Below are 15,112 nucleotides of genomic sequence, written 5' to 3'. Positions count from 1 at the left end.
CGAAGTCTAAAGAGTCCAAAAGTTTAAAAAAAAATTTTACAATGTAATTACATCGAAAGAAAAAAATGTTTACCATTAAAAACAAAATGAAAAAAATTAATTAAAAATTATTGTTATTATTATTATTCGTAAAATTATCCACAAGTACCTGTCAGTTTGGAAAATTTTAACAATTTAAAGCTTTGCTACAAAATTCAAAGAAATTTCGAGATTTAAAAATGAAAAAAAAATCAAAGAGATTCAAGGTTTTGAAGGTCACTGAACACCCTGCAATTATGTACCCTTTACAGAATTCTTTACAATAAATAATTTAATTATATAAATAAGAAGTTTAGGCTAAACTTCAAAACAAGAATTATATTAAGATCCAAAAACTGACTTTTAACAAAATAAATAAGAAGAGTAGTTGGATTTCAAAGGTTTAACAGTTGAATGTAAAGACAAAAAAATGACGAAATTGTAAACAATTGAATTGAATAACAGAAATCTGTGAGGCAGATTTTAAATGGAAGGGTATAAAACCCAAATAATAGTTCCAAAGAAATCAAATAAAAAAAGAAATACAAAGAAATTAAATAAAAATTTAAGGAAACAACAATATAAAAATTGTTGAAATTATTTAAAAAAATATAATTCATTTACTAAATGTTAAAAAAAAATAAAGTAACTATGTACACTTGTAAATAAATCTGTAAAGGGTCCATCACAGTAAAAATTAAATCTTATTTTAAGATAAGCATGAAAGTAATTGAGTCTTGAAAATTTAGTCTTAATTTAAAGTTAAACTTCCCTGAAAGTAACATGTTTATTTTTATTTTACAAAGAACGTGAAATTTAGATGTAGTTAGATCTTAATTTAACAGACAATGTTTTAAATTTAACAGAAGGCTAAATTTGAATTAATTTTCAATTTTAATTAAAAATTAAATTAATTTTTTATCTTGATTCACAAAACTGAATCTTTTAAAATCAAAAAGAACTTCTCATTTTGATAATTGTCTTAAATTCTGATCACAAAAATCAGGATTAAAAATCTATTCTTAAAATCAATAAAGACCGTCTCGAAAATGTTGCAAATTAAAATAAGACTCCTTTCTTCGCTTAGAATAAGATTTCCTTTCTACTGAAATAAAACAAGTACATACATAACATAATACACAAAATTATAATAAAGAAAACATTGTGAACAACATAGTGACAGAAATAAATAGTAAAATAGTAAATAAATAAATAAATAAATAAATAAATAAATGGTACTGGTAAATCCAGTAACTGTGACTCAAATTATGAGCCGAAGGGTTCCATTGCTACTGGTAAATTCCAGTAAGTGACTCAAATTATTATGAGCCGAAAATATTTCCGATTTTCTCCACCTATAATGCTAATCCTACTTACCCGACTTCTATCTTCGCGATTATTTTCATTTTTATATTTTATTGCGTTTATCTAAGCGTCTATATAAAAAAAACCTGTTTCTAAAAATCATGAACGGCCTGTAAAAAAATTTAACCTACCTGCCCGATTATTTTTTCCTTTATTAAATCGACTATTTAATTACAAACCTATTTTTAATTAAACTGAATCTTTTAATTAACGCTTAAATTCGTAAGCTTTGGATAAATAGAGCCAAGGTGCAAAAGACCTAGCGTGTGGAATCGTCAAAACGTCCCGGGACGCATACGACACCTGAGCTCAAGAAAATTACAATATAAATAGAAAAAGACAAATACAAGAAAAAGAACACAAATTACATAAATAAATACACTGGAACCTCAATCGAGTTTACTTTTTACGAAAATGGTGTCTTTTGATCCAAAACAAAACAATTAGGATCGTATGAAAACTTTACTAACCATTATCGCACTAAGTATTAATACTTACAAAGTAATAGAATTAATTTTATTACTTAATATCAATTTTTGTTACTTTACTATCAATTTTATTACAATTTATATTTTTATATCCTTCATTAATAATTATTTACTTCTGTATAAAATTAATTTAAAATTAGGTAATAAAATTAATTTTATTACTTTCAGATAACTATCAAAGTAATAAAAAGAATAAAATTTGTTTTAAATTAAGATATTTTTTACTTAAGTTTGTCGTTTTCAGTAAATAAACAAATTATGTAAATAAAAAATGGGAAAAAATAAAAAAAATTTGCATTGTATTTGTAATAAGAGGGCCGTCCCTTTCTACAAAAAAATATTTTTCAAAAAATTAAAACATCACTCGATCGAGGTTAAAAATGTATAAAGACAAAGACAAAACAATGGGAAAAAAACACTGACAAAAATATTAATTTATGTAGAATAAATTTAGTAATATTTAATTTACTATTTGGAAATTTAGTAATAGAGAGAAAATACTACAAAATTAATATATTTTGTCAGTGGCGTCACTATGTTGTTAGAGTGCCTTCCCTGTTTTAAAAAAATTTCTAATTTTAATTCAATTCAATTTAATTTAATATAATTATAACTTTGATATATTTTCTACATTTTATATATAAAGTTTAAAATCCTTCAATTAAAAATTTTAATTCACCCTCTAAAAAGATGAGAAAATATTTACACACATTATACCTTAAAAGCGATAAATAGAAGAATTATTTTCAATTTTCAAAAATAATTTACTCTAAAGATAATTAAATTTAATTAAAATTTTAAATCCACCAACACGGAAAAAATCTTGGGTGACGTGCCGTTCCAAGTAGACCGAAAATGTACGAATGCGATACGACTTTAGTTTGGAGGAGCTGCATTTCCAACTTGGGCGTGCTGAACGCCCAAGATGCGGCTATTGCAGTCCCAAGGTTTTGAGTCTCAAATCTTGGGTGTTCAGCGCCACCAACATGGGAACGTAGATTTCCCGAATTGAGAACGTAGCACATCCAAACTATAGTTCCCCCACTTTCCGACGATTGGGATTGCACGTCACCCAAGATTTTTTCCGTGAATAAAACATTTTAATTCACTTTTTGAAAAGAAGAGAAAATAGTTACAATGTTTATTATTTTTAAAGCGATAAATAAAAAAATGATTTTCAATTCTCAAAAATAATTTACTTTAATAATAATTAATTTTTTATCCACTGTTTTAAAAAAAAGAAAATATTTGCAAAGTTTCAAATTAATATTAATTGGATATTAAAAGAGACAAATAAAATGTTTTTAATTTATTAATTACTAAATTAAATTAAAATTAAATTAAAATTAATTGAACATTAAAAGCGATAAATAAAAAGTTGATTTTAAATTTATTCAGGGCTCGAACCGGTGAAATTATTTAAAAATACGAACTTTACGAAGAAATTTATAAAAAATTTGTAAATAATTGTGTTCCTGTAAAAAAATTTATTATTTATGAAAAAATTGAATGTTTGAGTAGAATTTTATTCAAATTTAATAATGGAATTCTTTTGGAAAATTTTATTAAAATAGTAAATATTGATAATCATTGAATTTGAAAAAACTTTTGAAAATAATTAGAGCTAGTCGAGCCCTGAATTTATTAAATATTATATTCAAATTGAAGTCAAATTAATTAAATATAATTAATTAAGTATGAATAGCGATAAATAAAAAATTGATTTTAATTCTAAAAAATAATTTACTCTAATGATTTTAAATAAAGAAAATTAATTAAAAAGTCTATTAAACAGGGAAGGCAAAAAATGAAATTGCAATTTGCAATATTGAGTCGACTATTTGATCGACTCAATTATGTGGCATCACAGTTTGTGATAAACCACGTGGGATTCCCACGGTGGATGATGAGCCCACGTTGTGGCAATGGGATCCTCGACATCGCCCTTTCTGGGTCACCCTTAAAGATCCCTGTTTCTTGCACGCACTTCTGCGCCAGGTTAAGGGCCACACGGAACCGTGAAATTAAAATTTGAAAAAAAATCAAAAAATAAACTAAGTAAACTACAAAAAAAATGAAAAAAATACGGCAGTGTGCTGGGACCACTTTTCTTCTCCACATCAGAATGATTGTTCTTTAGAATGTCAAATTGACATACTGAAAAAAATAAAACTAATTAGAAAAATAAATTTTAAGTCTCTCGTAAGCTATTGAAAAAGAAATATTTTAATTATCAATTATTTATGAGAGAAAAAATAACCAAGACTGTAAAAGTGTCACATTAAAAGTATTAAGTTTACCAAATTTACAGACTTAATTTTGCAGGTTTCTTTAAAATTATAAACCAAAACTGTAAATCGATAAGACATTTTTTTACAGTGTATGTAACAAATTTCGATACATAAAAATTTTTAGGTTATAATTTTGACAAAGAACAAAAATACTGCATTTTTTTTTCTTTTTTCCACAGACCTCAAAAAACTTTAATGATTTTTTTGATTCTCACAATTCATTGCGAAAAAAGTGGAAAATAAGCAAAGATTGCACGCTAATAGAAAAAATGAAAGAGTAACTTTGGCAACAAACCTTTCTTCTATTTCCAACGACAACATTTTCAATAATAAAAAATTTAGGAAAGATAGACAACGAATTATTTTGTTTTTGACTTATAGTTTCATAATTTGTATATTGATTGAGAATTAAAAAGTCGAAAACTGATATTTATTACAAGTATTTCTTTCTTGACATTTGGATGTCAAGAAAGCTCTCAGCGTCCAAGTTTTATTCAAAGAAACTACTTATTTTTGCCACTGCCAAAAAACTTTCATCATTTGTCGATTATTTAGACTTTACTTTAATTGAAAAACAAATAATTAACTTTAAATCGAACACAATAATTGAAATAACAAAAGAAACAAATTGACAACAAAGTTTTCGTTCACTTTCAACGACGCCATTTGCAATAATTGGCAAGAATGCCAACTCCGACTACTTTACCACCAACATAAAAAAATCTACATTACCGATTATTGCATACTAGACATCTCACTATTTTTTTCCAATAGTCATTATTATAGACATATTTTATTAACAATTAAGCAATCAAAGTACGATTTTCTAGAAATCTGAAATTTTTTACCTGTTTTTCTTTGTTGAAACAATGAGGCGTCAAAATATTGAGATTATTCTCTCATCGTCAAAGTTTTATCAGAAACTACTTTTCTTTGCTACTGCCAAAAAACTTTTACAATTTATCGCTTATTCAGATATTATTCTACATGACAAAACAATAATCACGTTTGGATTAAAGAAAATAATCGAAAAAATGAAAGATTAACTTTGACAAGGAGGTTTTCTCCTACCTCCGATGACGCCATTTGCAATAAGTGAGAATTGGCAGGAATGCCAACCCAAGATAAACGAATAATGAACTATACTACTATTTTACCAACATAAGAAAAAATTAAATTTTAATCGAATACAGATTCTACTATATTTTAATTCTTTGTTAATATTTTTACATTTTACTGATTGGAAACCAATTAATTGAAACAATAAAAATATATTTTTATATACAGAATTATTTACCTGTTTTTCTTTATTGGAACAATGAGGAGTCAAAATATTGAGGTTATTCTCAATGCGTCAAAGTTTTATCAGAATAAACTACTTTTTTTTGCTACTGCCAAAAAACTTTTACAATTTATCGCTTATTCAGATATTATTCTACATGACAAAACAATAATTACGTTTGGATTAAAGAAAATAATCGAAAGAATAAAAGATTAACTTTGACAAGAAGGTTTTCTCTTACCTCCGACGACGCCATTTGCAATAGTGAGAAGGGCAGTTGTACCATCCTATGATAAATAATTCTGAACTCTATTCTACCAACATAGCAGACAAAAACTTACCAGTTACCACAACGCAACGCCTAAAGGCCTAAGCACAATAGGTTCGCGAAAGTCGTTCGCGAACGCAAAGCATGAGTTAGAAAAGGACAGAGATATATTTGTGTCCTTGTCTATCTCATGTGTCTCGTTCGCGAACGACTTTCGCGAACCTATTGTGCGTTGGACTTAACAGGAAATGATGTCAACTTTGTGAATTAATCACGTGACATTCATACCAGCAATTTCATTGGTTGCTCCAAAAGGCGGCAATCTATTAAAAATATAAAAAAATCTATTAAAAAATGTCAAAATAAAAAAATTTCTTTAATTAAATTAATTATCTGAAATAATTTAACTAATCAAATTATATTGTTTCAAATAAAATTTTAATTACCTTTTGCAATTAATCTACCTTTGGTTAAATAATTAAATTAATAAGTTTTTGTTGATAAATTAGTTTAAAAAAGAATTAAGCAATTTTTGAAAAAATCAATCTAATTTGCACAAATTAAAAAGTAGTTTATTTAGATAAAGTTGTTTTTCATCAGTAAAGAGTGAAAATAATTACAAAAAAATAAAATATAGTAAAACTTCTATTGTATGAAAATTAAATTTTTTTTCTTATGTCGGTAAAATAGTAATATGTAATAGTCATTATTCGTTTATCTTGGGTTGGCATTCCTGCCAATTCTCACTTATTGCAAATGGCGTCGTCGGAGGTAGGAGAAAAACTCATTGTCAAAGTAATTCTGTTCTTATTTCAATTCTATTGTTTAATGCACATGTAATTATTGGTTTGTTAAGTAAAATAAGGTCTCAATATACGAAAAATTATAAAAGTTTTTTGGCAGTATCAAACAAAAATAGTTTATTCAGATAAAACTTTCACGCCAAGAGAATCTCAATATCTTGACGTCAAAATGTCTCAACAAAGAAAAACAGGTAAAAATTATCAGATTTCTAAAAAATCGTACTTTTATTAATTAATTGTTAATAAAATATGTTGGAAGAAAAAATAGTGAAATGTCTAATATTCAATAATCGGTAATGTAGATTCTTTTATATTGGAAGTCGGAGTTATATTTTCATTATATTGGGTTGGCGTTCTTGCCAATTATTGCAAATGGCGTCGTTGAAAGTGAACGAAAACTTTGTTGTCAATTTGTTTCTTTTGTTATTTCAATTATTGTGTTCGATTTAAAGTTAATTATTAGTTTTTCAATTAAAATAAAGTCTAAATAATCGACAAATGATGAAAGTTTTTTGGCAGTGGCAAAAATAAGTAGTTTCTTCGAATAAAACTTTGAAGCCGAGAGATATTTTGTCATCCAAATGTCAACAAAGAAATAGTCGTAAAAAATATCAGTTTTCGACTTTTTAATTATCAATCAATATATACAAATTATGAAACAATAAGTCAAAAACAAATTAATAATTGGTTTGCTGTCTTTAATTTTTCATTATATGCAAATGTCGTCGTCGAAAATATAAGAAAGGTTTGTTATCAAAGTTACTCTCATTTTTTCAATTTTAGTGTGTAATTTTACTTATTTTCCACTTTTTTCGCAATGAATTATGAAAATGAAAAAAATCATTAAAGTTTTGTGAGGTCTGTAGAAGAAAGAAAAAAAAATACAGTATTTTTTGTTCTTTGCCAAAATTATAACCTAAAAATTTTTATATCGAAATTTGTTACAAGTATATTATGTAGACTAAAAAATTTTTTTTGTAGGTTTACAGTTTCTTATGGAATTTTATAGAAACTTGCAGAATAACGTCTTTAAAAGTAACGAATTTAAAATCCCTTTTGTAAAATTAATACTTTTAATGTGTAAATTTTACAATTGTCTGTAAATTTACTACTCTAAAAATGGGTAATATTTTCGTCTTTTTATTACTCTCTAAATCTGAATTAGCGAAATTTCACTAATTTCCCAGCGATAAGTATATCACTGATTCAATTAGCGTATATACGCTGTTAATTAGTGAAATTTCACTGATTAATTAGCGTATATACGCTAATTGAATCAGTGATATACTTATCGCTGGGAAATTAGTGGAATTTCGCTAATTCAGATTTAGAGAGTACCTATTTTCAGAGTAGTAAAGTTACAGAATATTGTAAAATTGACACATTAAAAGTATTAATTTTACAAAAGGAATTTTAAATTCGCTACTTTTAAAGACGTTATTTTTATAAATCCATAAAAACTATAAGTATACAGAAAATTTTTTTACAGTATATACAGTGTGAGTCTTTAGTTATTTTTTCTTTCATGAGTAATTAATAATTAAAATATTTCTTTTTAATAGCGTACGAGAAACTTACAATTTATTTTTTATTTTTCTAATTAGTTTTCTTTGTTTAGTATGTCAATTTGACATTCTAAAGGGCAATCATCGCCACCGTCACAACGTGTGCTTGTTGACAAAGGTAGTCTTTCATTTTTTCAATTGTAGTTTGTAATATTTTCTTATTTTCAAATAAGACTGAAATAGAGCTATAATCAGATTAGAATAAAAATTTTCCACGTCTAGAGTATTTTCATTGATATTTCCAAAAAATTTTTATCTATTAACCGCAACAAATGAAAATAAGTCAAAAGAATACGCATTTTTGAAAAAATTTTCTGATGGATTCAGAAAACATTAAATAAACCATGGAGTCGAATCAGAAAAATGCATTTCACTGCTTTTATCACAGGGATTTTTTTTTTTTTGAAAATATTGTTGTATATTGCGAAGAACAGGGGAAAAAATAGAGAACTTTACATTTTTTTTAGTATCACGGAATAAAATATATACCCTGAATGGAGTAATACCACTCAAGTGACAAGCATTTTTACAGCATTTTTCTTTCTCTAAATTCCAATTTTTATTTTATTTCCATTGTATAAGCTTTCGAATTTTCCATTGAAAGGTAAAAATTTTTGTTTATTCGCAGAGAATATGGAATCATCAGTCATGGTACATAATTACTGTTGGCATTAGTCTTCATCAAATTCTTTCAAAAAAAAAAAAAAAGAGGAGAAGAGAAAAAAAATAGAAAGAAGTACTTTATCAAGTGAGGACATCGTGGCGCCCCTAACGAGTCTACATAACTGCTGTTATCATCAGGATCCCCCTATTATGGAGACATTTAATTAGTTTTTACCGACGCACGTAACCCAAAGATAATAGAAGTAAGCCACCTCACCCCTATTTTTGGTTCTCTTTTTTTTTCTTTCTTTTCTTTCTGCTCTACCACTATATTCCATTTCGTTTTTTCTACCTCGCACGCTCAAGCACTCTGAGTATGAATATACAAGGAAGATATAACTTGAAAGAAGGCAATAACATTCTCTCTATAATAGTAAAAATAAATGCAAAAAGAAATTTTTGAAATGCTGTTTTTGGAAAATTTTGCAGCCAAAATTTATATTAGTTTCGGATAATTTTAGTTAGCACACCCGGAGAAAAGATATATTTGACTCCGAACAAACTAGACTTTTTATTTTTTTCAAATAAATGTTATTTGGTTTAAATTTAAATTATTATTTGGTTTAAATAAAATTTGATTTGGCTCAAATAAACGTTTTATTTATGTCGAATAAAATTTCTATTTAAAACAAATAAAAAGTTTAGTTGGTTCTAAGACAAATATACGTTTAATAAACTTGGTTTAAATAATATTTTTTTGATTGTAGTGAGCTGGTAGAAATTTCAATTTGGTACTAAATAGTCAAGGGGCATTTTTTTCTGGATACTTATTAGATTATTTGGTCCGGTTTCATGTTAAAAAAGGAAATTTCATTCACATGAGGGCAGCTCCATACGAAAAGCAAATGGTGGATCACCGATTTTTCTTAAAGTTTGTAATTTTGTAGTACTTGGGGTACTAAATAACTGTGCCAAACAGTTTTGCAAAAAAAAATTTTTTTTGCAAGATATTTAGATTTGAAAAATCGGAAACTGAAAAAAATGACTTTTTTTGAGAATTTTTATTTCGAAAACTATTGATTCTACAAGAAAAAGTCATTTATTCAATATTGTAGAGAAAATGTCAATTTTTCATAATATTAAAAAAAAAGTTAAGAAAAATTAATTTTTTAATAATTTGTTTAAACAATAATTTTTTATTGTTAAAAAAAAGAGCAAAGGACATCATGGAATATTCTAGAAAAATTATTTTCTCAAAATTTGAACCTTCCTTAATAAGTGGTTAAATTTTTAAAGAAGTGATTTTTGGTGTTTTTGAGAAAAAAATTTTTGAAGTTTACGCTACGAGTTTTTGTGCGTTGCGCTAACTAAGCAGCGCCTATATCAGTGTTTTTTTAAAGATAATATGACCTTTACTGCTCGCCCCTAATACATTTATTAATTATATACGTATATATATTATTATTATAAACAGTTTAACAATATATTTTTAACTTTTTTATAAACATTATTTTCCTTTTTTAACCCATTAATAATGCCCATGGGCACAGGAACGCAGAAATAAAAAGTAACTATTGAGATCCTGGCATAGGGTCTAATAATAATTTTTAACGTTAAAAATTAAAAAAAAAAATTTTTTTAAACAATTTGTTATAAACAAATGAAGAAAAATTGATTTTCATAAAAAACTGATAGCGCCATTCGATTCGACGCAAAAACTACTAAGAGAACGTATATTACATAATTTTTAAAAAAAGACATATTGTTGTAAAAATGTTATAAACAATTAGCCTGCATTTATACTGTATGAGATAGAAGGATCGTTTTTCAGGTAAAAATTTTGTTTAAAAAATTTTTGACGTCAAAAACTCTCCTAATTAAACTAATTTTGTTTAAAAAAATTATTAACTTTAAAAACGATCCTTCTATCTCGTACAGTATAAATACAGGCAACAACAATATGTCTTTTTTTAAAAATTATGATGTAATATACGTTCTCATAGTAGTTTTTTGCGTCGAATCGAATGGCGCTATCAGTTTTTTATGAAAATCAATTTTTTTCATTTGTTTATACCAATTGTATAAAAAAATTTTTTAAGTCAAAAATTATCATTAGACCCTATGCCAGGATCTCAATAGTTACTTTTTATTTCTGCGTTCCTGTGCCCATGGGCATTATTAATGGGTTAAAAAAGGAAAATAATGTTTATAAAAAAGTTAAAAATATATTGTTAAACTGTTTATAATAATAATATATATACGTATATAATTAATAAATGTATTAGGGGCGAGCAGTAAAGGTCATATTATCTTTAAAAAAACACTGATATAGGCGCTGCTTAGTTAGCGCAACGCACAAAAACTCGTAGCGTAAACTTCAAAAATTTTTTTCTCAAAAACACCAAAAATCACTTCTTTAAAAATTTAACCACTTATTAAGGAAGGTTCAAATTTTGAGAAAATAATTTTTCTAGAATATTCCATGATGTCCTTTGCTCTTTTTTTTAACAATAAAAAATTATTGTTTAAACAAATTATTAAAAAATTAATTTTTCTTAACTTTTTTTTTAATATTATAAAAAATTGACATTTTCTCTACAATATTGAATAAATGACTTTTTCTTGTAGAATCAATAGTTTTCGAAATAAAAATTCTCAAAAAAAGTCATTTTTTTCAGTTTCTGATTTTTCAAATCTAAATATCTTGCAAAAAAAATTTTTTTTTGCAAAACTGTTTGGCACAGTTATTTAGTACCCCAAGTACTACAAAATTACAAACTTTAAGAAAAATCGGTGATCCACCATTTGCTTTTCGTATGGAGCTGCCCATGAATTATTTTTCATATTTATTTATTTTGTTTACTTGAGCAAAAAATTTTGAAATACAGTAATTAGTTATAGTTGAAAGCAATTATTCTAACAGTTATGAAAAGGCAAGGAGAAAATAAAATGACTTTTTTAACGGGGAAACTTTTTTAATTTTAAAGTAGTGCCAATACTATATACGAGGAAAATTACAATATTTTTATGAGATGAATGTTCGAAACTTTTACAAAGTAATTACATGAATGGCTCGCCTCAGAATTGTATATTTTTCATATATATATATAAAAACGAACCCGTACAATGTACTACAATATTATATATTTTTTTTTCTTTGAAAAAAATGAAAGAAAAATTTGTGATACAAAAAAGAGAATCTTTTCTTTTTTTTGTAGCACAAATTTTTAAAAAGGGTGATTATAATTTTTTGTAATTCGTAATCTTATCAAAGTTTTTTCAACGGGAGGACACTCTTTCGTATTTAAGGAATTAAAGAAAGAAAAGGGCAGTTTCATTAGGTGAAGTGGTTCCGCAAAGCTAGTTTATTATAAAACCCTTTTTGTCCTTCTGACTTAATGTATTCTCCACCTTTAATTTTTTTTTTAATTTTTGACCTGAAGGACTGAATTTTTGTACATTTGCAATTTTTTCCAGTAGATTACGAAAGTGGCTCTTGAAACCTGATTGGATTTAAAATTTCATGAAATTTTTTATTTAGAAGATTCAAATTTGGTCCGATTTTTTAATTTGACTTTGAGTTTCTATTGGATTTTGATTTTGACTTTAATTTTCACTCTGACATTCACTTTAAAAGTCAAGATGAAAATATAAGTCAAAAATAAATAAAAGAAATAAAAGTTAAATATAAATTTGGTTTATTTGCTATTTTTTCAGATTAAGTACAGAAAATTTATAAAATTGACAAATTAGTTAATTTTTTAACTAAAATGAAATTATAAAATAAAAAACAAATTTCGAATACAAACACAGGGTGGCCACATGTCAGTAAAGTCAGGGAAACAAAATTTTTGTCAGCAAAGTCAGGGAAATGTCAGGGAAATAAAATTTTTGTCAGTAAAGTCAAGGAAATGTCAGGAAAAAATTTTTTGTCAGGAGAATTAAGGAAATTGAGACTTTATTCGACTTATTTAAAAAATTTGCACCTTTTTGACTTTTCTTCCAAACATTGCGACAAAATACCACAATTTTTATAAAAAAAGTGAAACTTATTTTTATTTTTATAATAGTGCGAAAAATAACTATAAACAAATCTTTCAAAAAAATCTTTTGTGTCATTTTGTAACATAATTGAATTTTTCAAATATATCTATAATAAAAATCTTTTTGAATAGTAGAAATTTTGTAAAATTGAAATGGAAATAATTTATTTCAAGTATTTTGTTACAATTTTTGAAAATAAACTTTTGAAGAATGAAAATTGTTTAAAGGTAAATTTAAAAATGAAAATTAATGCAAATTAGCTTCTAATTTTGTAAAATTCAATATTTTCAAGATTTTCAATTACTTATTTCCAAAAATTCAAAAATACAAAATACAAAAATAATAACATTTTAGAATTATTTTTAACATTTTGGAGAAAACAATCATGTTCAAAATTTTTAATTAAAATTCATAAAATTAATTAGTTTTTTTAAATTTTACAAAAATTCTTTTAAGAATTTAATAATAATTTATTAAGATTCAATCATCTTCAAAAAATATAAATAAAAATTTATGAAAATTTACTTTTTGAACTTATTTAAATTCTTTTAGAAATCGTCCTGTTTATAATTAGAATTCTTAAAAAATTTGATCATTTTTATTTAAATTTTTCAAAAATTCAATTATTTTCAAAAGATTTTACCAAATTTTAATTTTATGGAAATTTTTCAAAATTATCTTTGAAAAATTGGTTTAAAATATGTTTTTCTAAATTTAGTATTTTCAGTACTTTCGATTACATATTTCTGAATTCAAATTTATGCAAAGAATATTAACATTTTAGGATTATTTTTAACATTTTGGAGAAAAAAATCATGTTCAAAATATTTAATTGAAATTCATCAAGAAATTAATTAGTTTTTTTTAAATATTACAGAAACTCTTATAAAAAATTCAATTGTTTTTGAAAAATTACATTAAAATATTTTTAAAAAATACTGAATTCTTAAAATTAGTTAATTTTTTAAGATTTAATTATCTTCCAATAAAGAAACTAAAAATTTACTTTTTTAGAGTTATTAAAATTTCGGAAAATATTAAATATCTTCAAAAATTTAATTTTCTTCAAAAATTTAATTATTTTTATTTTTTGAAAATATTATTTTCAATATTTATTGAAAATATAAATAATTTAATTCTCGAAGAACTTTCGGAAAATTATTTAAAATAATTGATTTAGAGATGAAGTTTAGTTGGAAATTAGAGAAAATAATTGAATTCAGGAAGAGTTATAACTGTAATTTTTAGAAATAATTAAAATTCATAAATTTTACTTATTTTCCGTAAACATTCATATTTTCCTGTAAAAAGAATTTTGTCAGGGAAAGTAATTTTAATGTCAGTAAAAAATTGTCAGGGAAATTAATAAACTGAAACTTGTGACCACCCTGAAACAGAAATTCTATTCAATAGAAAAAGAGGAACTATATTTACAAAATTGAGCATTTAGGTACATTTGTTTCAAACATAACTTTTAGAAGATAATGAACCTTCACTCACAAATTGAGAATCTTCTTGATGCACCTTAATTTTTAAAGAATAAATTCGGCTCTCTTTAAAGTTGCAGTTGAGAATGCAATCACCGTTGAAGTTAGATGCAGTGGGGTTGGGGGGTTGGGGAAAAAGGCGATAGACGTTGAGAAGTTTTCAATTCCACAGAAGGCTAAAGGTCGATTGGAGGAAGCAAGTGAAAGGATAACTGAACTCGGTCTCGACTAGTGCGCCAAATTGCTTGAACAGGAAAGACAACGAGGTTTTGTCCCTCCTCTCTAAGTATACCCTTTCTCTCTTTCTTTCTCTCTCTCTCACTCTCTTTTTTCTCCGGGTGTTGCTTGTCAGAGAGACGAGTTGAACGAAAATGAAAGCTCAAAAGAATGAATAAAAACAAAAGAATTACACTCGGAGAAAATGAGAAAAAGAGACTGCGCGAGTGAAATGGTGGGAAAAAAAAGAGATGAAGAGAGTGTAAAAAGAAAGTTCATAAATGATGTATTACAAATGGAAATTTGTGAAAAAGAATTAAATTTTGTGTGTTTTAAAATAAAATATTAAAATTTAAAAAAGAAATGGAGGGAATTGGATTTCTTTTTTTAATTTTTATGTGACATGTGCTGTTGTTGACCGCATATAATGTTAACGCTAATGTTCATGTATAGAAACCAGTTGTGTGCCTATTGCAAAATAACGAACGATCTTGGTTTCGAATTGTCGAGGTGGTAGTCCAGTGTGTAGCACGTGATGGTAACGATCGTGGTCATTAGCAATGCTAATGTTGCTTTCGAACTGATGAGATGGCACAATTGTTATGGTTCTACGTCTCATGGATCCTTGATACATTTACCCAAACCAAGATCACATTATGGGTAAATAAGATTTTATTTTACA

General features: G+C 25.7%; 1 protein-coding gene across 2 annotated transcripts in view; it reads left to right on the top strand.

Annotated features, from left to right (window-relative positions):
* Window positions 1-15,112, top strand: part of LOC122507572 (discoidin domain-containing receptor 2) — a 256,292-nt gene that overhangs the window by 133,210 nt on the left and 107,970 nt on the right. Inside the window, exons 1-2 of one of the 2 annotated variants that reach the window (XM_043620373.1) lie at window positions 6,485-6,706; window positions 8,709-8,946. The exons of the other annotated variant lie outside the window; for it this stretch is intronic. The gene's annotated coding sequence lies outside the window, so the exon portion shown is untranslated. Of the gene's footprint in view, window positions 1-6,484; window positions 6,707-8,708; window positions 8,947-15,112 lie in introns of those variants that run through there. 2 annotated transcript variants of the gene reach the window in all.

This window comes from Leptopilina heterotoma, unplaced genomic scaffold, assembly GCF_015476425.1.
Source record: "Leptopilina heterotoma isolate Lh14 unplaced genomic scaffold, ASM1547642v1 Lhet_114, whole genome shotgun sequence".
Classification (NCBI taxonomy): domain Eukaryota; kingdom Metazoa; phylum Arthropoda; class Insecta; order Hymenoptera; family Figitidae; genus Leptopilina; species Leptopilina heterotoma.
This window is presented reverse-complemented; position numbering and strand designations above follow the sequence as displayed.